A 20,580-nucleotide genomic window follows, 5' to 3' on the forward strand; every position below is an offset into this window, starting at 1 on the left:
TACACCCCGTACGGTTGGCAAGATGCACCACGTGTGTTGTGAGGGTTGAACCAGGTCCGGTTTAATGTTGTCGATGCAATTTGCATCCTTCCGCAGGGGCAATTTCATAGTCTATGAAGTTTATCTGAGACGTGATTATTGCTAGTTGAAAACTTAACCCAATACCCCGCCGAGATGATTTGAAATATAGTCAGCTTTGGCAATTTTTGTTAGTCTCCAAGGAGACTTTACATTTTTGTATAAAACATAAATCCTGAAATATTAGTTGTGTGAGTAATTTAACACTTGTATTGAACAATAAAGCCAAGATTCAAGCTTTCTCTGGTTTTGTTGAAGTAGTCTGGCTACAGTTAACCAATATTTAACAGCCTGGATGCGTTGATTAAATATGCCTATCCATTCTCATCTTGGTTAACCACAGTTGTCTCACAAAGTATGTTGTCCATTGGGTCTAGTATTTCCCCATTCAGCCATGATGGCCATTACATGGAGGGCGTGGTTTGGAGTCAGCAAGCCAATCACGTGCACCATCAATATGGCTGTACACTCTGTACGGCAAGATGCACCATGTGTGTTGTGAGTGTTGAACCAGGTCCGTTTTAATGTTGTCGATCCAATCACTATTCTTGTGCAGAGGCAATTTCATAGTCTATGAAGTTTATCTGAGACGTGATTATTGCTAGTTGAAAACTTAACCCAATACCCCGCCGAGATGACTTGAAATATAGTCAGCTTTGGCAATTTTTGTTAGTCTCCAAGGAGACTTTACATTTTTGTATAAAACATAAATCCTGAAATATTGGTTGTGTCAGTCATTTAACACTTTTATTGAACAATAGAGCCAAGATTCAAGCTTTCTCTGGTTGTGTTGAAGTAGTCTGGCTACAGTTAACCAATATTTAACAGCCTGGATGTGTTGATTAAATATGCCTATCCATTGTCATCTTGGTTAACCACAGTCGTCTCACAAAGTAGGATATCCTACTAGCATTTCCCCAATGATGGCCATTACATGGAGGGTGTGGTTTGGCGTGAACAAGCCAATCACGTGCACCATCAACATGGCTGTACACCCCGTACGGTTGGCAAGATGCACCACGTGTGTTGTGAGGGTTGAACCAGGTCCGGTTTAATGTTGTCGATGCAATTTGCATCCTTCCGCAGGGGCAATTTCATAGTCTATGAAGTTTATCTGAGACGTGATTATTGCTAGTTGAAAACTTAACCCAATACCCCGCCGAGATGACTTGAAATATAGTCAGCTTTGGCAATTTTTGTTAGTCTCAAAGGAGACTTTACATTTTTGTATAAAACATGAATCCTGAAATATTAGTTGTGAAATATTAGTCGTCTCACAAAGTAGGATATCCTACTAGCATTTCCCCATTCAGCCATGATGGCCATTACATGGAGGGTGTGGTTTAGCGTGAACAAGCCAATCACGTGCACCATCAACATGGCTGTACACCCCGTACGGTTGGCAAGATGCACCACGTGTGTTGTGAGGGTTGAACCAGGTCCGGTTTAATGTTGTCGATGCAATTGGCATCCTTCCGCAGGGGCAATTTCATAGTCTATGAAGTTTATCTGAGACGTGATTATTGCTAGTTGAAAACTTAACCCAATACCCCGCCGAGATGACTTGAAATATAGTCAGCTTTGGCAATTTTTGTTAGTCTCCAAGGAGACTTTACATTTTTGTATAAAACATAAATCCTGAAATATTAGTTGTGTGAGTAATTTAACATTTGTATTGAACAATAGAGCCAAGATTCAAGCTTTCTCTGGTTGTGTTGAAGTAGTCTGGCTACAGTGAACCAATATTTAACAGCCTGGATGCGTTGATTAAATATGCCTATCCATTGTCATCTTGGTTAACCACAGTCGTCTCACAAAGTAGGATATCCTACTAGCATTTCCCCATTCAGCCATGATGGCCATTACATGGAGGGCGTGGTTTGGAGTCAGCAAGCCAATCACGTGCACCATCAATATGGCTGTACACTCTGTACGGCAAGATGCACCATGTGTGTTGTGAGTGTTGAACCAGGTCCGTTTTAATGTTGTCGATCCAATCACTATTCTTGTGCAGAGGCAATTTCATAGTCTATGAAGTTTATCTGAGACGTGATTATTGCTAGTTGAAAACTTAACCCAATACCCCGCCGAGATGACTTGAAATATAGTCAGCTTTGGCAATTTTTGTTAGTCTCCAAGGAGACTTTACATTTTTGTATAAAACATAAATCCTGAAATATTGGTTGTGTCAGTCATTTAACACTTTTATTGAACAATAGAGCCAAGATTCAAGCTTTCTCTGGTTATGTTGAAGTAGTCTGGCTACAGTTAACCAATATTTAACAGCCTGGATGTGTTGATTAAATATGCCTATCCATTGTCATCTTGGTTAACCACAGTCGTCTCACAAAGTAGGATATCCTACTAGCATTTCCCCAATGATGGCCATTACATGGAGGGTGTGGTTTGGCGTGAACAAGCCAATCACGTGCACCATCAACATGGCTGTACACCCCGTACGGTTGGCAAGATGCACCACGTGTGTTGTGAGGGTTGAACCAGGTCCGGTTTAATGTTGTCGATGCAATTTGCATCCTTCCGCAGGGGCAATTTCATAGTCTATGAAGTTTATCTGAGACGTGATTATTGCTAGTTGAAAACTTAACCCAATACCCCGCCGAGATGATTTGAAATATAGTCAGCTTTGGCAATTTTTGTTAGTCTCCAAGGAGACTTTACATTTTTGTATAAAACATAAATCCTGAAATATTAGTTGTGTGAGTAATTTAACACTTGTATTGAACAATAAAGCCAAGATTCAAGCTTTCTCTGGTTTTGTTGAAGTAGTCTGGCTACAGTTAACCAATATTTAACAGCCTGGATGCGTTGATTAAATATGCCTATCCATTCTCATCTTGGTTAACCACAGTTGTCTCACAAAGTATGTTGTCCATTGGGTCTAGTATTTCCCCATTCAGCCATGATGGCCATTACATGGAGGGCGTGGTTTGGAGTCAGCAAGCCAATCACGTGCACCATCAATATGGCTGTACACTCTGTACGGCAAGATGCACCATGTGTGTTGTGAGTGTTGAACCAGGTCCGTTTTAATGTTGTCGATCCAATCACTATTCTTGTGCAGAGGCAATTTCATAGTCTATGAAGTTTATCTGAGACGTGATTATTGCTAGTTGAAAACTTAACCCAATACCCCGCCGAGATGACTTGAAATATAGTCAGCTTTGGCAATTTTTGTTAGTCTCCAAGGAGACTTTACATTTTTGTATAAAACATAAATCCTGAAATATTGGTTGTGTCAGTCATTTAACACTTTTATTGAACAATAGAGCCAAGATTCAAGCTTTCTCTGGTTGTGTTGAAGTAGTCTGGCTACAGTTAACCAATATTTAACAGCCTGGATGTGTTGATTAAATATGCCTATCCATTGTCATCTTGGTTAACCACAGTCGTCTCACAAAGTAGGATATCCTACTAGCATTTCCCCATTCAGCCATGATGGCCATTACATGGAGGGTGTGGTTTAGCGTGAACAAGCCAATCACGTGCACCATCAACATAGCTGTACACCCCGTACGGTTGGCAAGATGCACCACGTGTGTTGTGAGGGTTGAACCAGGTCCGGTTTAATGTTGTCGATGCAATTGGCATCTTTCCGCAGGGGCAATTTCATAGTCTATGAAGTTTATCTGAGACGTGATTATTGCTAGTTGAAAACTTAACCCAATACCTCGCCGAGATGATTTGAAATATAGTCAGCTTTGGCAATTTTTGTTAGTCTCCAAGGAGACTTTACATTTTTGTATAAAACATAAATCCTGAAATATTGGTTGTGTCAGTCATTTAACACTTTTATTGAACAATAGAGCCAAGATTCAAGCTTTCTCTGGTTGTGTTGAAGTAGTCTGGCTACAGTTAACCAATATTTAACAGCCTGGATGTGTTGATTAAATATGCCTATCCATTGTCATCTTGGTTAACCACAGTCGTCTCACAAAGTAGGATATCCTACTAGCATTTCCCCAATGATGGCCATTACATGGAGGGTGTGGTTTGGCGTGAACAAGCCAATCACGTGCACCATCAACATGGCTGTACACCCCGTACAGTTGGCAAGATGCACCACGTGTGTTGTGAGGGTTGAACCAGGTCCGGTTTAATGTTGTCGATGCAACTGGCATCCTTCCGCAGGGGCAATTTCATAGTCTATGAAGTTTATCTGAGACGTGATTATTGCTAGTTGAAAACTTAACCCAATACCCCGCCGAGATGACTTGAAATATAGTCAGCTTTGGCAATTTTTGTTAGTCTCAAAGGAGACTTTACATTTTTGTATAAAACATGAATCCTGAAATATTAGTTGTGAAATATTAGTCGTCTCACAAAGTAGGATATCCTACTAGCATTTCCCCATTCAGCCATGATGGCCATTACATGGAGGGTGTGGTTTAGCGTGAACAAGCCAATCACGTGCACCATCAACATGGCTGTACACCCCGTACGGTTGGCAAGATGCACCACGTGTGTTGTGAGGGTTGAACCAGGTCCGGTTTAATGTTGTCGATGCAATTGGCATCCTTCCGCAGGGATAATTTCATAGTCTATGAAGTTTATCTGAGACGTGATTATTGCTAGTTGAAAACTTAACCCAATACCCCGCCGAGATGACTTGAAATATAGTCAGCTTTGGCAATTTTTGTTAGTCTCCAAGGAGACTTTACATTTTTGTATAAAACATAAATCCTGAAATATTAGTTGTGTGAGTAATTTAACATTTGTATTGAACAATAGAGCCAAGATTCAAGCTTTCTCTGGTTGTGTTGAAGTAGTCTGGCTACAGTGAACCAATATTTAACAGCCTGGATGCGTTGATTAAATATGCCTATCCATTGTCATCTTGGTTAACCACAGTCGTCTCACAAAGTAGGATATCCTACTAGCATTTCCCCATTCAGCCATGATGGCCATTACATGGAGGGCGTGGTTTGGAGTCAGCAAGCCAATCACGTGCACCATCAATATGGCTGTACACTCTGTACGGCAAGATGCACCATGTGTGTTGTGAGTGTTGAACCAGGTCCGTTTTAATGTTGTCGATCCAATCACTATTCTTGTGCAGAGGCAATTTCATAGTCTATGAAGTTTATCTGAGACGTGATTATTGCTAGTTGAAAACTTAACCCAATACCCCGCCGAGATGACTTGAAATATAGTCAGCTTTGGCAATTTTTGTTAGTCTCCAAGGAGACTTTACATTTTTGTATAAAACATAAATCCTGAAATATTGGTTGTGTCAGTCATTTAACACTTTTATTGAACAATAGAGCCAAGATTCAAGCTTTCTCTGGTTGTGTTGAAGTAGTCTGGCTACAGTTAACCAATATTTAACAGCCTGGATGTGTTGATTAAATATGCCTATCCATTGTCATCTTGGTTAACCACAGTCGTCTCACAAAGTAGGATATCCTACTAGCATTTCCCCAATGATGGCCATTACATGGAGGGTGTGGTTTGGCGTGAACAAGCCAATCACGTGCACCATCAACATGGCTGTACACCCCGTACGGTTGGCAAGATGCACCACGTGTGTTGTGAGGGTTGAACCAGGTCCGGTTTAATGTTGTCGATGCAATTTGCATCCTTCCGCAGGGGCAATTTCATAGTCTATGAAGTTTATCTGAGACGTGATTATTGCTAGTTGAAAACTTAACCCAATACCCCGCCGAGATGATTTGAAATATAGTCAGCTTTGGCAATTTTTGTTAGTCTCCAAGGAGACTTTACATTTTTGTATAAAACATAAATCCTGAAATATTAGTTGTGTGAGTAATTTAACACTTGTATTGAACAATAAAGCCAAGATTCAAGCTTTCTCTGGTTTTGTTGAAGTAGTCTGGCTACAGTTAACCAATATTTAACAGCCTGGATGCGTTGATTAAATATGCCTATCCATTCTCATCTTGGTTAACCACAGTTGTCTCACAAAGTATGTTGTCCATTGGGTCTAGTATTTCCCCATTCAGCCATGATGGCCATTACATGGAGGGCGTGGTTTGGAGTCAGCAAGCCAATCACGTGCACCATCAATATGGCTGTACACTCTGTACGGCAAGATGCACCATGTGTGTTGTGAGTGTTGAACCAGGTCCGTTTTAATGTTGTCGATCCAATCACCATTCTTGTGCAGAGGCAATTTCATAGTCTATGAAGTTTATCTGAGACGTGATTATTGCTAGTTGAAAACTTAACCCAATACCCCGCCGAGATGACTTGAAATATAGTCAGCTTTGGCAATTTTTGTTAGTCTCCAAGGAGACTTTACATTTTTGTATAAAACATGAATCCTGAAATATTAGTTGTGAAATATTAGTCGTCTCACAAAGTAGGATATCCTACTAGCATTTCCCCATTCAGCCATGATGGCCATTACATGGAGGGTGTGGTTTAGCGTGAACAAGCCAATCACGTGCACCATCAACATGGCTGTACACCCCGTACGGTTGGCAAGATGCACCACGTGTGTTGTGAGGGTTGAACCAGGTCCGGTTTAATGTTGTCGATCCTTCCGCAGGGGCAATTTCATAGTCAATGAAGTTTATCTGAGACGTGATTATTGCTAGTTGAAAACTTAACCCAATACCCCGCCGAGATGACTTGAAATATAGTCAGCTTTGGCAATTTTTGTTAGTCTCAAAGGAGACTTTACATTTTTGTATAAAACATGAATCCTGAAATATTAGTTGTGAAATATTAGTCGTCTCACAAAGTAGGATATCCTACTAGCATTTCCCCATTCAGCCATGATGGCCATTACATGGAGGGTGTGGTTTAGCGTGAACAAGCCAATCACGTGCACCATCAACATGGCTGTACACCCCGTACGGTTGGCAAGATGCACCACGTGTGTTGTGAGGGTTGAACCAGGTCCGGTTTAATGTTGTCGATGCAATTGGCATCCTTCCGCAGGGGCAATTTCATAGTCTATGAAGTTTATCTGAGACGTGATTATTGCTAGTTGAAAACTTAACCCAATACCCCGCCGAGATGACTTGAAATATAGTCAGCTTTGGCAATTTTTGTTAGTCTCCAAGGAGACTTTACATTTTTGTATAAAACATAAATCCTGAAATATTAGTTGTGTGAGTAATTTAACATTTGTATTGAACAATAGAGCCAAGATTCAAGCTTTCTCTGGTTGTGTTGAAGTAGTCTGGCTACAGTGAACCAATATTTAACAGCCTGGATGCGTTGATTAAATATGCCTATCCATTGTCATCTTGGTTAACCACAGTCGTCTCACAAAGTAGGATATCCTACTAGCATTTCCCCATTCAGCCATGATGGCCATTACATGGAGGGCGTGGTTTGGAGTCAGCAAGCCAATCACGTGCACCATCAATATGGCTGTACACTCTGTACGGCAAGATGCACCATGTGTGTTGTGAGTGTTGAACCAGGTCCGTTTTAATGTTGTCGATCCAATCACTATTCTTGTGCAGAGGCAATTTCATAGTCTATGAAGTTTATCTGAGACGTGATTATTGCTAGTTGAAAACTTAACCCAATACCCCGCCGAGATGACTTGAAATATAGTCAGCTTTGGCAATTTTTGTTAGTCTCAAAGGAGACTTTACATTTTTGTATAAAACATGAATCCTGAAATATTAGTTGTGAAATATTAGTCGTCTCACAAAGTAGGATATCCTACTAGCATTTCCCCATTCAGCCATGATGGCCATTACATGGAGGGTGTGGTTTAGCGTGAACAAGCCAATCACGTGCACCATCAACATGGCTGTACACCCCGTACGGTTGGCAAGATGCACCACGTGTGTTGTGAGGGTTGAACCAGGTCCGGTTTAATGTTGTCGATCCTTCCGCAGGGGCAATTTCATAGTCTATGAAGTTTATCTGAGACGTGATTATTGCTAGTTGAAAACTTAACCCAATACCCCGCCGAGATGACTTGAAATATAGTCAGCTTTGGCAATTTTTGTTAGTCTCAAAGGAGACTTTACATTTTTGTATAAAACATGAATCCTGAAATATTAGTTGTGAAATATTAGTCGTCTCACAAAGTAGGATATCCTACTAGCATTTCCCCATTCAGCCATGATGGCCATTACATGGAGGGTGTGGTTTAGCGTGAACAAGCCAATCACGTGCACCATCAACATGGCTGTACACCCCGTACGGTTGGCAAGATGCACCACGTGTGTTGTGAGGGTTGAACCAGGTCCGGTTTAATGTTGTCGATGCAATTGGCATCCTTCCGCAGGGGCAATTTCATAGTCTATGAAGTTTATCTGAGACGTGATTATTGCTAGTTGAAAACTTAACCCAATACCCCGCCGAGATGACTTGAAATATAGTCAGCTTTGGCAATTTTTGTTAGTCTCCAAGGAGACTTTACATTTTTGTATAAAACATAAATCCTGAAATATTAGTTGTGTGAGTAATTTAACATTTGTATTGAACAATAGAGCCAAGATTCAAGCTTTCTCTGGTTGTGTTGAAGTAGTCTGGCTACAGTGAACCAATATTTAACAGCCTGGATGCGTTGATTAAATATGCCTATCCATTGTCATCTTGGTTAACCACAGTCGTCTCACAAAGTAGGATATCCTACTAGCATTTCCCCATTCAGCCATGATGGCCATTACATGGAGGGCGTGGTTTGGAGTCAGCAAGCCAATCACGTGCACCATCAATATGGCTGTACACTCTGTACGGCAAGATGCACCATGTGTGTTGTGAGTGTTGAACCAGGTCCGTTTTAATGTTGTCGATCCAATCACTATTCTTGTGCAGAGGCAATTTCATAGTCTATGAAGTTTATCTGAGACGTGATTATTGCTAGTTGAAAACTTAACCCAATACCCCGCCGAGATGACTTGAAATATAGTCAGCTTTGGCAATTTTTGTTAGTCTCAAAGGAGACTTTACATTTTTGTATAAAACATGAATCCTGAAATATTAGTTGTGAAATATTAGTCGTCTCACAAAGTAGGATATCCTACTAGCATTTCCCCATTCAGCCATGATGGCCATTACATGGAGGGTGTGGTTTAGCGTGAACAAGCCAATCACGTGCACCATCAACATGGCTGTACACCCCGTACGGTTGGCAAGATGCACCACGTGTGTTGTGAGGGTTGAACCAGGTCCGGTTTAATGTTGTCGATGCAATTGGCATCCTTCCGCAGGGGCAATTTCATAGTCTATGAAGTTTATCTGAGACGTGATTATTGCTAGTTGAAAACTTAACCCAATACCCCGCCGAGATGACTTGAAATATAGTCAGCTTTGGCAATTTTTGTTAGTCTCCAAGGAGACTTTACATTTTTGTATAAAACATAAATCCTGAAATATTAGTTGTGTGAGTAATTTAACATTTGTATTGAACAATAGAGCCAAGATTCAAGTTTTCTCTGGTTGTGTTGAAGTAGTCTGGCTACAGTGAACCAATATTTAACAGCCTGGATGCGTTGATTAAATATGCCTATCCATTGTCATCTTGGTTAACCACAGTCGTCTCACAAAGTAGGATATCCTACTAGCATTTCCCCATTCAGCCATGATGGCCATTACATGGAGGGTGTGGTTTGGCGTGAACAAGCCAATCACGTGCACCATCAACATGGCTGTACACCCTGTACGGTTGGCAAGATGCACCACATGTGTTGTGAGGGTTGAACCAGGTCCGGTTTAATGTTGTCGAACCAATTGGCATTTTCGTGCAGAGGCAATTTCATAGTCTATGAAGTTTATCTGAGACGTGATTATTGCTAGTTGAAAACTTAACCCAATACCCCGCCGAGATGACTTGAAATATAGTCAGCTTTTGCAATTTTTGTTAGTCTCCAAGGAGACTTTACATTTTTGTATAAAACATAAATCCTGAAATTAGTGATGGCGAGCTGAAGCTTCATGAAGCATTGAAGCGTTCCAGCAAATTGGTTCGGAAAAGGGTTAATTTCTCGAGGCTTCATGTGCACACGCAACCACCTGGTGGTCAAAGAGTGTAAAATAGGCAGATGTGATCTTAACCATGTGATAAGATAAGATCAGATATTCCTTTATTAATCCCGCAGGGTGAGATGTGCAGTGTACAGCAGCAAAGGGGGTAGTGCAAAAAACAAGAAGCATCAGCTAACACAGTAAAAAAATAGCTAAACAAAGTGGAACAAAATATGAACCATTTAAATAGAAGGAAGTATAAAATGGGAGCAGTATATACAGTATTGACAATAAACACATTATTAACAAAATTGCACAAGTGGAAAATGATATTGCTTAGAGAGAATGAATGAATGAATGAATGAATGAAATTCCACCTGAAAATCTCGGGTTATTGTCAGTTTGTCAGTTTTTGGTGTGTAAGTGGTCTACTGGGAGCAGTGCTGGATGTGGTCTACTGGAACCACAGATCTGTGATATTCTGTATTTAGAGCCAGTAAAGGCTGTTGGGAATGACTATAAACAATGAAAAAAATATATATTACCATGTAATCCATTTATATCTATATCATATATAATAAAATGTCTATTTAGTAAGTATATTATGAGTATATAAGATACATGTATAATAAACTGTAATTGTTTTATGAGTAATGCATCTTATGTGTGTAAACCAATCCTTTGGTCAATAATGTAATGTAGTGTAATATAATATAATAATGGCAGGAGGGGTAATATTAGTGTTCTGTGTTATTGGTTCAACCAGTGAAGAACTGAACCACTTCCTGAAACAGTCACGCGGTATTAGCCGGGCAGCGAGGCTTCGGACGTCATCAATGACGTCATTGGTCTAAAACGATACAAACCTCGATATGCGCATCGTGGAAAACCTCCTGGATTACTCGACACGCGCTCCGAAGCCTCGGCACAGTACGTAACATCACTAACTATAAGCGGTATGGCCGGGCAGCGAGGCTTCGGACGTCATCAATGACGTCATTGGTCTAAAACGATACAAGCCTCTATAGGCGCATCGCGGAGAACTTCCTAGATTACTCGGCACACGCTCTGAAGCCTCGGCACAACACGTAACATCACTACCTTTTGGAACAGATGGAAACGTGAGTACCTTCCTCCATTTCAAAATCGTAGCAAGTGGCAGCATGTACGGTTTAATATCATGAAAGGTGACCTTGTCCTGCTTAAAGATAACCAGGTGAAGTGGAACGAGTGGCCCATGGCTGTGGTCACAAAGACATTCCTTGACCAAGATGATGAAGTCAGGAAGGTCGAACTCAAGTTCACAAGTTCTGGGTCAGCAAAGACCTTCCTGAGGCCTGTCTCTGAGACAGTTCTTCTCAAGAGTGCTGAGGAAACGGACTGAACTTAGTTCCCCTTGTGTTCAGACATGTTATAGTTATTCTGATAGTGGTATTTAATCAATACCAGATGGGGATTGTCACATTCTGTAAGAATTTTGCATCCTCTAGTGGTCATTCATTATTCTTTTCAGCTACTTTATCCTTTCTTTCCTCTGTTTGAGCCCCGGAAAGCTTCGATTGTAAGTTATACTTACACGTACAGTTAATTATAATAGTACACAAGTGTCATGTAATGTATTTTGTTAAGTAACCTTTAAATACTTTATACTTTTATACCTTTTACATGTGAACACTGCCAATGTTATTACAGCTATTACATATCATTTAAATGTGACATTTGTATGCTATAACTTTGTAGCTGTCATTTACATAATTTTATGTCTGTGGAAGTGTGATGCTGTTTAACCCTCTGAGACCCACACTAGACCCATTTTTGTCTTTTTTAGGGGGTACAGGGGGTCTTCAGGGGGAGATAGCAGGTCAACAGTAGATGTCACATAGAAGTGGTGTACATCATCTGAAAGCTGAGAACCTCAAGATTAGTTTGAGATGCAGCTCAGCACTGTGTGTCAAGATGTTCTAGTCATTAATCTGAAATAAACATGAATGAATGAATGAATGAATTAAAATGAATTCTGAAAGTGCATTTTTTTCCACTCCAGAATTGATCAATATGATCAATAGTCCCTCCAAAATACCACATTAGGACCCCAAGACCTTGAGGAACACCATAGAAAAAGCCATGCTGTGATTTGGTTTAAAAAACTTTTGATATTTGGAGGTTTCTGCAAGAATTGCATTTTTCGGTGAATGGATGGCGAGTGCTTCTGTTCTGGAAACTGATCAGAAACCCCCTTATTGTCAATCTAGCTAGGAAAGCCATCCATCCTCTGAATGCTCTAGGTCTGTAGTTTGTGTCTGTAAAGTTTCATGAGGCCGTGATTATCCTAGAGGTCACCACAGGTCATTTTATACAGTGAGGTCACGTTTAAAAAAATGGTCTCACTACAATGAAATGGCTACTATGAGGACTAACTAACATCGACAGGCTTTTCCCAATAGTCCCCGCTTTTCTGAGCCACCTTTACGAAACACCCCTTTGATCAACTGCCACACAGAAAGCAGCTCTACAATCGAGCACTGGAGACCGTGAATAGCCACACAGAAACTAGACCGGCAACTACTCTGAGGTTGTTGTTAACCAGATCTAGACTTGTTTGTCTCCAGTGGTTAGTTTCTTCTCTGTATGTTGACGCTGCCGATGGTTGTTGTTTGCTCTAGCTGAGCAGCGTTAGAACCAGGCCAGACCTCCCTCAGGGCCTTGCCACCGTCCCATGTAAACAAGTTGCGACAGTGTATATTAGCAGACACTTTGATGTCACTGCTGACTTAGTTTCTCTTCTCTTACTCTTAAATATTTTATCGACTTAGGCTAATTCACAACAGCAGACTGAGATATTGACTACAACGAGGGCTATGACTGCTGTTTTTCAAAAACGCTTATGGTGTATAATCACAAACATGGACGGCAGCAGCACATACTATGAAAATCCGACATGATTTCCAGTTGAACAATTTGAGTTTCTGAAGGGCCGGTGATTGTTTAGGGGCCTCCAGACAACCTGAAGTACCCTTAGACTGTAAGAGACATGTCTGTGTGTTAAAATGCTCAGGGACTCTTGATGTACATGCCGGTCGTTCTGCCATGCTGTTTTAAATGTGTGTCTGCCTCCCTCTTGTGGCTATTCTAATTAAATGCAGGACCACTTGCTGAACCACAAATTCCCCCACAGGAGCCTCATGCTCTCTCTTCGGAGACGGCACATGGAAAACATTTTGTATGACTTGGGATGTGTGTCTGAGAGAGAAATTAATGTTTTTAACATACCATTAACTATCCCAAAATCTCGTCCATGTATAGATCTAAGAAAGTTACAGTATCCAGTCCAACAGGGAGATTTAGGGGATCCTGAAAACTTCTGTTTTATTATTATGTGTTTAGTCTGACACACCTTGCACACTGGGCATTGCCTCCACAGAGGGCTCCACCATGGTACACTATTCTGTCTCAGCTCCTCTTCCTATGGCACCGTTTGTTCAGTAAATCTTCAAAACATATTAAAGAGTCAGTAGGCAGGATATTTTGGCATCATTGGGCAAAAATTCCATAATAACCTTTCAGCATATTGTAGTTCAAGTGTTCTGAGAGATACTTCTGCACCTCCTCTTGGCTCTGTTTTCAGGCTTTTAAAAAATCTAGCCCGTGACCGGAGACTTTGACCAATCACAGGTCGTTTCAGAGAGAGAGAGAGAGAGAGAGAGAGAGAGAGAGAGCGTTCCCATTGGCTGTTAATTCAACGGAGACAGCTGTCAATCACTCGCGAACTCGGCTCAAACGTTCAAACTAGGGAGCGCTGATCGAATGTGAACTAATATTCTGTTACTGTAAAGCCTATTTCTCTGCTTATATCTCATATTCAGGGCGTATGGAAAAGAATCGCAGGGATGATGAAGTTGTTATTTGAATAACGTTTCTAGTGTTTGGTTGAACCCAAAGCTTTGCATTTATAAACTCTCCTTTTTGTGGAAGGAGTGGTATGACAAGGGGATACTGGGAGATTTGTATTGTGAGGATACACAGAAATAATTTGAAAGCCTATCGCTACAATATGGCTTGTCTAGATTTCAGTTCTGGAGATACTTACAACTATGTCATGCGTTAAAGATGGGTCATGTCTCAGGAGGATTTGGGAAAAAGCTTGAAGGTTTTTTTGGTGAAGGGCATGAGGCATCCAAATATTATAAAATGTTAGTGTCCTATGGGGAAATAAAAGTGTGGCAGCTCTGAAGTGTAGTGTTTGGGAAAGAAAGCAGATTCATCATTTGATGAAGATACATGGGCTCAAATTTGTGGCAATTCTCGTGTCGAGGGATTTGGGGATAAGACTGATAGTTACTATTGGAACACCTGCTGTTCAGGATTGGGTAACTGAAATGGGAAAGGTTGCTGCTATAGGGCTGTCAAAGTTGTGATTTTTAGGTTGTAGCGGGCTCAGTTTCAGAATCCATTGGTATCAACCATGTCATAGTAGCTACCTCACGAAGGAGGTTAAATAACGGTCCAAACTCATGCTAAATTTTGGCGAGGAAAATCTAGTAGTTTGTTCCCTAAGCCCAACCAAGTCGATCTTTTCCTAAACCTAACGCAGTAGTTTGTTGCCTAAACCCAATCAAGTCAATCTATTCCTAAACTTAACTCAGTATTTTGTTGCCTAAGCACAACCAAGTCGATTTTTTCTTAAACCTAACTCAGTAGTTTGTTGCCTAAACCCAATCAAGTCAATCTATTCCTAAACTTAACTCAGTATTTTGTTGCCTAAGCACAACCAAGTCGATTTTTTCTTAAACCTAACTCAGTAGGTAAAAGACTGAAGTGGAAATTGACACATGCTTCACGTGTTGCTGGACATTTGTAGGAAAACGCACGAAAAATACGTTGTTGAAAGTCGCGCTGAGCGTCACAGAAAAAAGGAAAATTCGTGTCTGTATATGAATGAAATAGATAAAAGTTTTTGACTATTTCACAAACTGCTGTGAGACTGTGTTGGACATTGTTACTTGGGTGCCAATGTTTTGCTTTTGCTTCTGGACCCAGAACTTCTAAAGAATCCTGCTCCATTCTCACGTCATGCTTGACAAAAGGTTAAATAAAACCTCTCTTATTACCACTTACCCCCAGACGAACCGGCAGGATCTAGTATTTGCCTGTCATTAATTTGTGTTGTCCTTGCTCAAGCAAACAAATACCTTATTAAATCGTATTTAGGGATTTGTTCCAGACACGTTTGTGTTTGTTCTTTCAGTGGGTGTCACGCTCCCAGACATTACTAAAGTATCTGTATCTTCCCCTACAATTTAGACTGAGCGGGACATATTTGGAGTAAATCTTAGAGCTGCATAGTACAATAGAGCATGTGTGGATTAGGCCTATTTAATAATGCGAGCACAAAGACACTCTGTTCTTTTAAGTCTTTATGGGATTTCATAATGCGTATATGTGTGTGTGTGTCACACATGAGAGGCCGTTTCCTGTCGATACTACTCCACACATCCCCGGTTCCTTTTCCATTGTAATTCCTTTAATTAAAGTGATTTTATTCACAGGCACACAGCTGGCACCGGCTACTTTCCATTAGCCATCTGAGTGGACGCCTCGTTCAGTGGGAGGACCCGCACTGGGGCTGCTTCCTATGGAGCACACAATACTATTTTCATCTCCCAGCTGAGTTTGTTGTGTGTTTTGAATTTATTAATCATTGATTTTAATGTGCCGCCTCTTGACAGTGGCAGCTACCCACGCATTAATTAATTCCTGCTTCCCAGCCTTACAAAATGGCATTTAAAAACAATGAGAGGTCGGCTGGTGTTTCCTCTGACCTATAAATGGAAGGCGTCAAAAAGCAAAATGTCAAAATTTGCTTTTATTTGTTCTTCCCTTGGCAGATTTTTATTGCCTCCTTTTATTTGATAGAGCAAGATAGAAATGAGGTTATTTTAGGTCTATTGAAATGATGTGTAAATACAGTTGTGTCACCTTTAATATTCCGCTCGTCTTTTTGGGAGGTTGTGAAATGCAATAATGTCTCTTTTGTCGGGCATGTTTCCCTCAGTGCACCTGCTTTGCATACGGCATCTGCCAGGAGCACTCTCAAAGGAACTGTGGGTCTTAAGTTGAGGATAAAGGTGCATTGCCATCAACAATAGGTAGTCTGTGTTTATCCTTTGAGGTCTTAAACAACTATGTGTACAAAGATTTGCCTTCCGTGAATTGGTGGAAATAGAAAACGGGAGATTAGATCTTAAATTAAGCATATGGTGCCGGAATTTGAATGGAGTTGGGATTTGAATGTATTTATGGAAGTATATTCTTTTTTTATTTATTGAGCAGACCTGAATTGTTCATCCATTTAAATGAGTGACTGGTCTGTGTGTTTGAAGAGATAAAAGCTCGCTCCTAATCCTTATTGACACTCCGGGATGCGTAAAGGCAGCTATTGCTAAGTCCCTGCAGTGCCCTGCCCCATGGAAAGGGCCTCATCCCTATTCACACTGGGTTGTTTAAAGCTAAAGATTTCCTGACAGATTGCTCTCAACAGATTGATTAGCACATGTTGTGAGACAGACAACTACCCAAACTGGGGTTGTGTATGTTTTGCATGCCTGTTTAGTGGGTGCACGGTGTGTGCATGCAACCCCGGAGTAAGGGGGAGTCGTGGAGTGCTTATCGCACGCTTCAAAAAGCATTCCTGCTATAATTAAAAAAGCAAACAACCACAGTCGTAACCTGATGGCATTTAGCGGGAGCCCCGCGGAGCTTTGGCACAAAACTGCAAACAGTGCTGACAGCTGCAAAAGATAATACACTTGCTCCTCTCCAGCTCACCTCTATCATACTCGAAAACGCCTGTTATGTAGGAAGAGAAGAGGTAAATAGATACTGTGTGCATACACGCACTCACACAAAAAAAAAAAGTGCTTATGCTTCACAAACCTACAGCGCGGCGTGGCTGATCTGTTTGGATTCGTCTGATGCAACCCGCAGATTTGTGAGACATTTTTAGAAACAGCTGTAAAATAATCAGCCATATTGGTTTGGAATCGGTGACTTGATGATTTAGGAGCGTTCACACATCACAACGCTGACTGGATCCATGTGTGTGAGTGCTGAGTTGCCGTTCTCCGGTACAGATGCGAAGCCTCTGGCTCAGCCTCGCTACAAAGTAAAAATAATCATTCCCATGCAAATGTTGCACTGTTTGACATGTTCAATTAGACCCTTGTGAAGAAAACGATCGGCGCTTTGAAGGGAGACAGTTCCCACTGTTAGTGCACCTATGAAGCCCTAAAGCTGCTTGGCCTTTCCCCCCCCTCCTCCTCTCCCTCGCTGTCCTCCCCGTTCCAGCCTCCCCTTCCTGTGCCTGGCCTCTAAAGGGAGAGAGAGATCCATCGATCAGTGGCGATCGTTGAGCGCCCGCCCCGCCTCCTGCCTCCTGCCTCGCATTGTTTTTATCTCATCTCTCAACCCTGTTGCCATGGCACTGAAGATGGCACTTCAACCCTTGTGCTTAATGATCTCTTGGATGATAGCCTACTTGTCAGGCATTCATGCCCTGTTCTGTTGAAATGCAAGACAGAGAGGAATGAGCTGCCGCTGCTGCTATAGCGGAGGGGAGGGGTGCTTATTTGAACATTTTATTCTAAGCTTAACTGGTAGCGAACACGGCGTTATGGGTTATTTACCAAATGAGCTGTCTTAAACAGCTGTTTTGTTTCCCCTTCCTGGCCGGCTGAACCATGTTCTCAGAGATGGACATTCAGAGTGACAGAGAAGCCAATTTGCATTCATTTAGTGTCTCCTTTTGTTTAGCAGCATTACTTTAAAAGCCATCCCTCTTTTCTGGCAGTTCAGTGCTGGGTGAGGGATTACCGCTCATATAAATAGCTGCCATTGATTTGACTAAGAGAATGCTTTGTGTCATTATGAAGGCAGAAAATCCTAATTTGGAAATTGGAACACAAAAAAAAGAGCTGAGCGTTCAATTCATATCCATAATCCACCACATTGCATGAAATCAGGGGTGTTGCGTTACAATGCTTGATTTTCGTCATCGCTGTGATGGAGACAAAGGTAGCGCCTGGAGCCATCATGGTGGTGCTACTCAGTGAGGGAATGTGTCATTTTATTATGTTTTATCTGGCAACCTCCCTCTGTGCTTCGCTGCGTTGGGAGAGCTCACTGGGGTTGTGATCCGGGAAGACTGGGGTTAAAGACACTCGCAATCAGTACGAATCTGTGACGAAAAAAGTCAATAATTAACAGCAAATATGCTCAAATGTGAATGCAGTCGTGCCTAATCACATATAACTTGAGGGAGATGATGTGTGCAACAATGATTTAAATATGGATTCAGGCATCTCACTCAGTCAAACACATTAGTGACTGCTTATTGATTGAGATTCCTGGAAAAGAAGAGATATGCCGGCTCGCCATCGCTGGAGATGGAGCTGTTCGATCACATCTGACCTATTATTCATGTGTGGCGGCGGGGCTACAGTTGTTGCTTTTGTCCTGGCGAGATTCCCCTCGGCGTTTTTAGGGATTCACACTCATCAGTGTACTGAAAATGATCACTTTCTTGTCCATTACATGGGCTAATATTAAAGAATGACTTGAGGAGAAGGCTTTAAAGCTGCAGTTGGTAACTTTAACAATAATAACTTTTTGTCATATTTGCTCAAACTGTCACTATATCCTGACAGTAATACATGAGACAGTTAATCTGTGAAAAAATCAGGTTCCTCTGCCTCCTTTTAGCGCGCCTAAATTCCACCGCGCCTGAAGAAAAACAACCAATCAGACTCAGGACTTCACGAGCAGTGATTTACAGCTGCTGTGGAAACTCCTCGGCTCTGATTGGTTCTTCTCTTTCGGGCACGGTGGAATCTCAGAAATGCCATTGGGAGCACTAAAAGGCAACCAATTCTCACTTAAAACTCATCAAATACCGCCGTTTGGTAAGTGCACCTCGGCATCGGAAACCGACGCATGGAGGCACTCTTTAGCAACATTATGTGATGAACCGGGCTTTGAACTAACTCCAATGTAAACCCACCTGTGGCGTTATTCAACGGTCGAGCAAGTGATGTAGTATTAAAGCTGAAGTAGGCGAGATTGGAGCAGATGAAGTAGGCGAGATTAGTTTTCTCTCAGAACACTTGAATTACAATATGCTGAAAGGTTATTATGGAATTTTTGCCCAATGATGCCAAAAATATACTGCCTGCTGCCACTTTAAGTTTCACTTAACATTCAGTTGTCGGTTTCTTTTTCACTTCAATTACATAGTAATTTTAAGCCCAACCATGTATTTCTTTCCTAAACCTAACTGAGTGGGTTTGTTGCCGAAACCTTGTGTTTTTGTTTCTGTTCGTAAAATGATGCAAGGTGACAAAGCGTCAGTATGTGACGAGTTGGGAGAGAAAGTGTTGGACAGTTTGAACAAAAGTTATTTTTATTTAAGATACCAAAGGTAGCTTTTATTTAGAACGTTCTGTATATCATCAGCCTGATAACTTCTAGGTGTAAGTTTGGTGTGTCGTCACTTTGATGGTATGAGGAGAAGTCAAATATAGCCTGGTCTGAGTCTAGTTAAATGTGTTAGCTTGTGTTTTGTCTCCTGTACACAGACAGGCAGCATTATAAAGCGACTTAATCCTCTCCTCCCTCACAGAACAGAACACAATGAAAAACACACTCCTCTTTTTATCTGCTTTTATCTCCTTTTGTGCCGACGAGCTTTAAAGAATCAGCGTCTTTATCTCTCCCCCACTCCCCCATAATGCAATAGGGCGAATGCTTCCTGTGTGTCATAAATAAGGTATTGAAAGGTCCAATTGAATTAAACTAAAAGATCTGGGAAGAAAATGGGAAGTACTCTCACTTTTTCCCTCTCATTTTTGACGGCGGGAATTGCTGTAAATTGACACTGAAATGGTCCGTCTCGCCTCAGCCGCCCCCCCCCCCCCCTTTAAACCTCCCGTCCCCCCCCCCCCTCTCGCTGGCTCCATACGCCCCCTCAGCGCAGTCGGATAACGTGCATATTAACGGGCTCTGGGCAAAGTGTGTTGAAATGGGACAGAAATGCAGTAAATGAGATATCCATTGTCTAGCAGATAGCATTTCCCCTCATCAGAGCGGCTTGCTTGATTTCCTCCCCTACTGACGCCTGATGGGTTTATGACGTAGCCACTTCAAATTAACTGACCTTGGCCTTGCTGTCTGCACACACACACACGCACGCACGCACGCACGCACGCACGCACGCACGCACACACACACACACACACACACACACACACTGTACCCAAGAAAAAATAATCTAAAATCTGTACTAGCTCTTTGTTTCATTGTATAGTTGTATGACAAAAATAACCAAGAAAAAGGATGGTTCACAAAATCTCAAAAGTAGCATTTGTTCTGAGTGGCAGGTGTTTAAAGCTGCTATAATTAATATTTTCATATTAGAAATAGATCAAATGACTATGTTTGATGTAAAGGGAATTGCTAGTTAGTGAAGAACCCACAGACAACTTAAAGCCTACCCTGCAGTTTGCCTCAATTTCAGCATCTTTCAGTTAATTA

The 20,580-nt window shown here is 41.5% G+C and overlaps 21 non-coding genes across 21 annotated transcripts; all 21 read left to right on the forward strand.

The window, feature by feature from the left end:
- The first annotated feature begins 84 nt into the window (after positions 1-84).
- Positions 85-225, forward strand: LOC141762585 (U4 spliceosomal RNA). Its single transcript, XR_012592844.1, has one exon. It is a non-coding gene; the product is annotated as a U4 spliceosomal RNA (small nuclear RNA).
- A 397-nt stretch (positions 226-622) lies between these two features.
- LOC141762425 (U4 spliceosomal RNA) lies at positions 623-763 on the forward strand. The gene has a single exon (XR_012592829.1). It is a non-coding gene; the product is annotated as a U4 spliceosomal RNA (small nuclear RNA).
- Positions 764-1,152: 389 nt separating this feature from the next.
- Positions 1,153-1,293, forward strand: LOC141762329 (U4 spliceosomal RNA). Its single transcript, XR_012592808.1, has one exon. It is a non-coding gene; the product is annotated as a U4 spliceosomal RNA (small nuclear RNA).
- Positions 1,294-1,547: 254 nt separating this feature from the next.
- LOC141762308 (U4 spliceosomal RNA) lies at positions 1,548-1,688 on the forward strand. The gene has a single exon (XR_012592788.1). It is a non-coding gene; the product is annotated as a U4 spliceosomal RNA (small nuclear RNA).
- Positions 1,689-2,080: 392 nt separating this feature from the next.
- On the forward strand, positions 2,081-2,221 carry LOC141762436 (U4 spliceosomal RNA). The gene has a single exon (XR_012592830.1). It is a non-coding gene; the product is annotated as a U4 spliceosomal RNA (small nuclear RNA).
- Positions 2,222-2,610: 389 nt separating this feature from the next.
- On the forward strand, positions 2,611-2,751 carry LOC141762590 (U4 spliceosomal RNA). Its single transcript, XR_012592845.1, has one exon. It is a non-coding gene; the product is annotated as a U4 spliceosomal RNA (small nuclear RNA).
- Positions 2,752-3,148: 397 nt separating this feature from the next.
- Positions 3,149-3,289, forward strand: LOC141762447 (U4 spliceosomal RNA). Its single transcript, XR_012592831.1, has one exon. It is a non-coding gene; the product is annotated as a U4 spliceosomal RNA (small nuclear RNA).
- Positions 3,290-3,685: 396 nt separating this feature from the next.
- On the forward strand, positions 3,686-3,826 carry LOC141762612 (U4 spliceosomal RNA). The gene has a single exon (XR_012592859.1). It is a non-coding gene; the product is annotated as a U4 spliceosomal RNA (small nuclear RNA).
- Positions 3,827-4,215: 389 nt separating this feature from the next.
- Positions 4,216-4,356, forward strand: LOC141762334 (U4 spliceosomal RNA). The gene has a single exon (XR_012592809.1). It is a non-coding gene; the product is annotated as a U4 spliceosomal RNA (small nuclear RNA).
- A 254-nt stretch (positions 4,357-4,610) lies between these two features.
- Positions 4,611-4,751, forward strand: LOC141762616 (U4 spliceosomal RNA). Its single transcript, XR_012592860.1, has one exon. It is a non-coding gene; the product is annotated as a U4 spliceosomal RNA (small nuclear RNA).
- A 392-nt stretch (positions 4,752-5,143) lies between these two features.
- On the forward strand, positions 5,144-5,284 carry LOC141762458 (U4 spliceosomal RNA). Its single transcript, XR_012592832.1, has one exon. It is a non-coding gene; the product is annotated as a U4 spliceosomal RNA (small nuclear RNA).
- Positions 5,285-5,673: 389 nt separating this feature from the next.
- Positions 5,674-5,814, forward strand: LOC141762603 (U4 spliceosomal RNA). The gene has a single exon (XR_012592850.1). It is a non-coding gene; the product is annotated as a U4 spliceosomal RNA (small nuclear RNA).
- Positions 5,815-6,211: 397 nt separating this feature from the next.
- LOC141762469 (U4 spliceosomal RNA) lies at positions 6,212-6,352 on the forward strand. The gene has a single exon (XR_012592833.1). It is a non-coding gene; the product is annotated as a U4 spliceosomal RNA (small nuclear RNA).
- Positions 6,353-6,595: 243 nt separating this feature from the next.
- Positions 6,596-6,736, forward strand: LOC141762371 (U4 spliceosomal RNA). Its single transcript, XR_012592821.1, has one exon. It is a non-coding gene; the product is annotated as a U4 spliceosomal RNA (small nuclear RNA).
- A 254-nt stretch (positions 6,737-6,990) lies between these two features.
- On the forward strand, positions 6,991-7,131 carry LOC141762309 (U4 spliceosomal RNA). The gene has a single exon (XR_012592789.1). It is a non-coding gene; the product is annotated as a U4 spliceosomal RNA (small nuclear RNA).
- A 392-nt stretch (positions 7,132-7,523) lies between these two features.
- Positions 7,524-7,664, forward strand: LOC141762480 (U4 spliceosomal RNA). The gene has a single exon (XR_012592834.1). It is a non-coding gene; the product is annotated as a U4 spliceosomal RNA (small nuclear RNA).
- A 243-nt stretch (positions 7,665-7,907) lies between these two features.
- LOC141762341 (U4 spliceosomal RNA) lies at positions 7,908-8,048 on the forward strand. The gene has a single exon (XR_012592810.1). It is a non-coding gene; the product is annotated as a U4 spliceosomal RNA (small nuclear RNA).
- A 254-nt stretch (positions 8,049-8,302) lies between these two features.
- On the forward strand, positions 8,303-8,443 carry LOC141762315 (U4 spliceosomal RNA). The gene has a single exon (XR_012592792.1). It is a non-coding gene; the product is annotated as a U4 spliceosomal RNA (small nuclear RNA).
- A 392-nt stretch (positions 8,444-8,835) lies between these two features.
- LOC141762502 (U4 spliceosomal RNA) lies at positions 8,836-8,976 on the forward strand. Its single transcript, XR_012592836.1, has one exon. It is a non-coding gene; the product is annotated as a U4 spliceosomal RNA (small nuclear RNA).
- Positions 8,977-9,230: 254 nt separating this feature from the next.
- On the forward strand, positions 9,231-9,371 carry LOC141762316 (U4 spliceosomal RNA). Its single transcript, XR_012592798.1, has one exon. It is a non-coding gene; the product is annotated as a U4 spliceosomal RNA (small nuclear RNA).
- A 396-nt stretch (positions 9,372-9,767) lies between these two features.
- Positions 9,768-9,908, forward strand: LOC141762213 (U4 spliceosomal RNA). Its single transcript, XR_012592750.1, has one exon. It is a non-coding gene; the product is annotated as a U4 spliceosomal RNA (small nuclear RNA).
- The last annotated feature ends 10,672 nt before the right edge of the window (positions 9,909-20,580 follow it).

This window comes from Sebastes fasciatus, chromosome 2 (assembly GCF_043250625.1).
Source record: "Sebastes fasciatus isolate fSebFas1 chromosome 2, fSebFas1.pri, whole genome shotgun sequence".
In the NCBI taxonomy this organism is placed as follows: Eukaryota; Metazoa; Chordata; class Actinopteri; order Perciformes; family Sebastidae; genus Sebastes; species Sebastes fasciatus.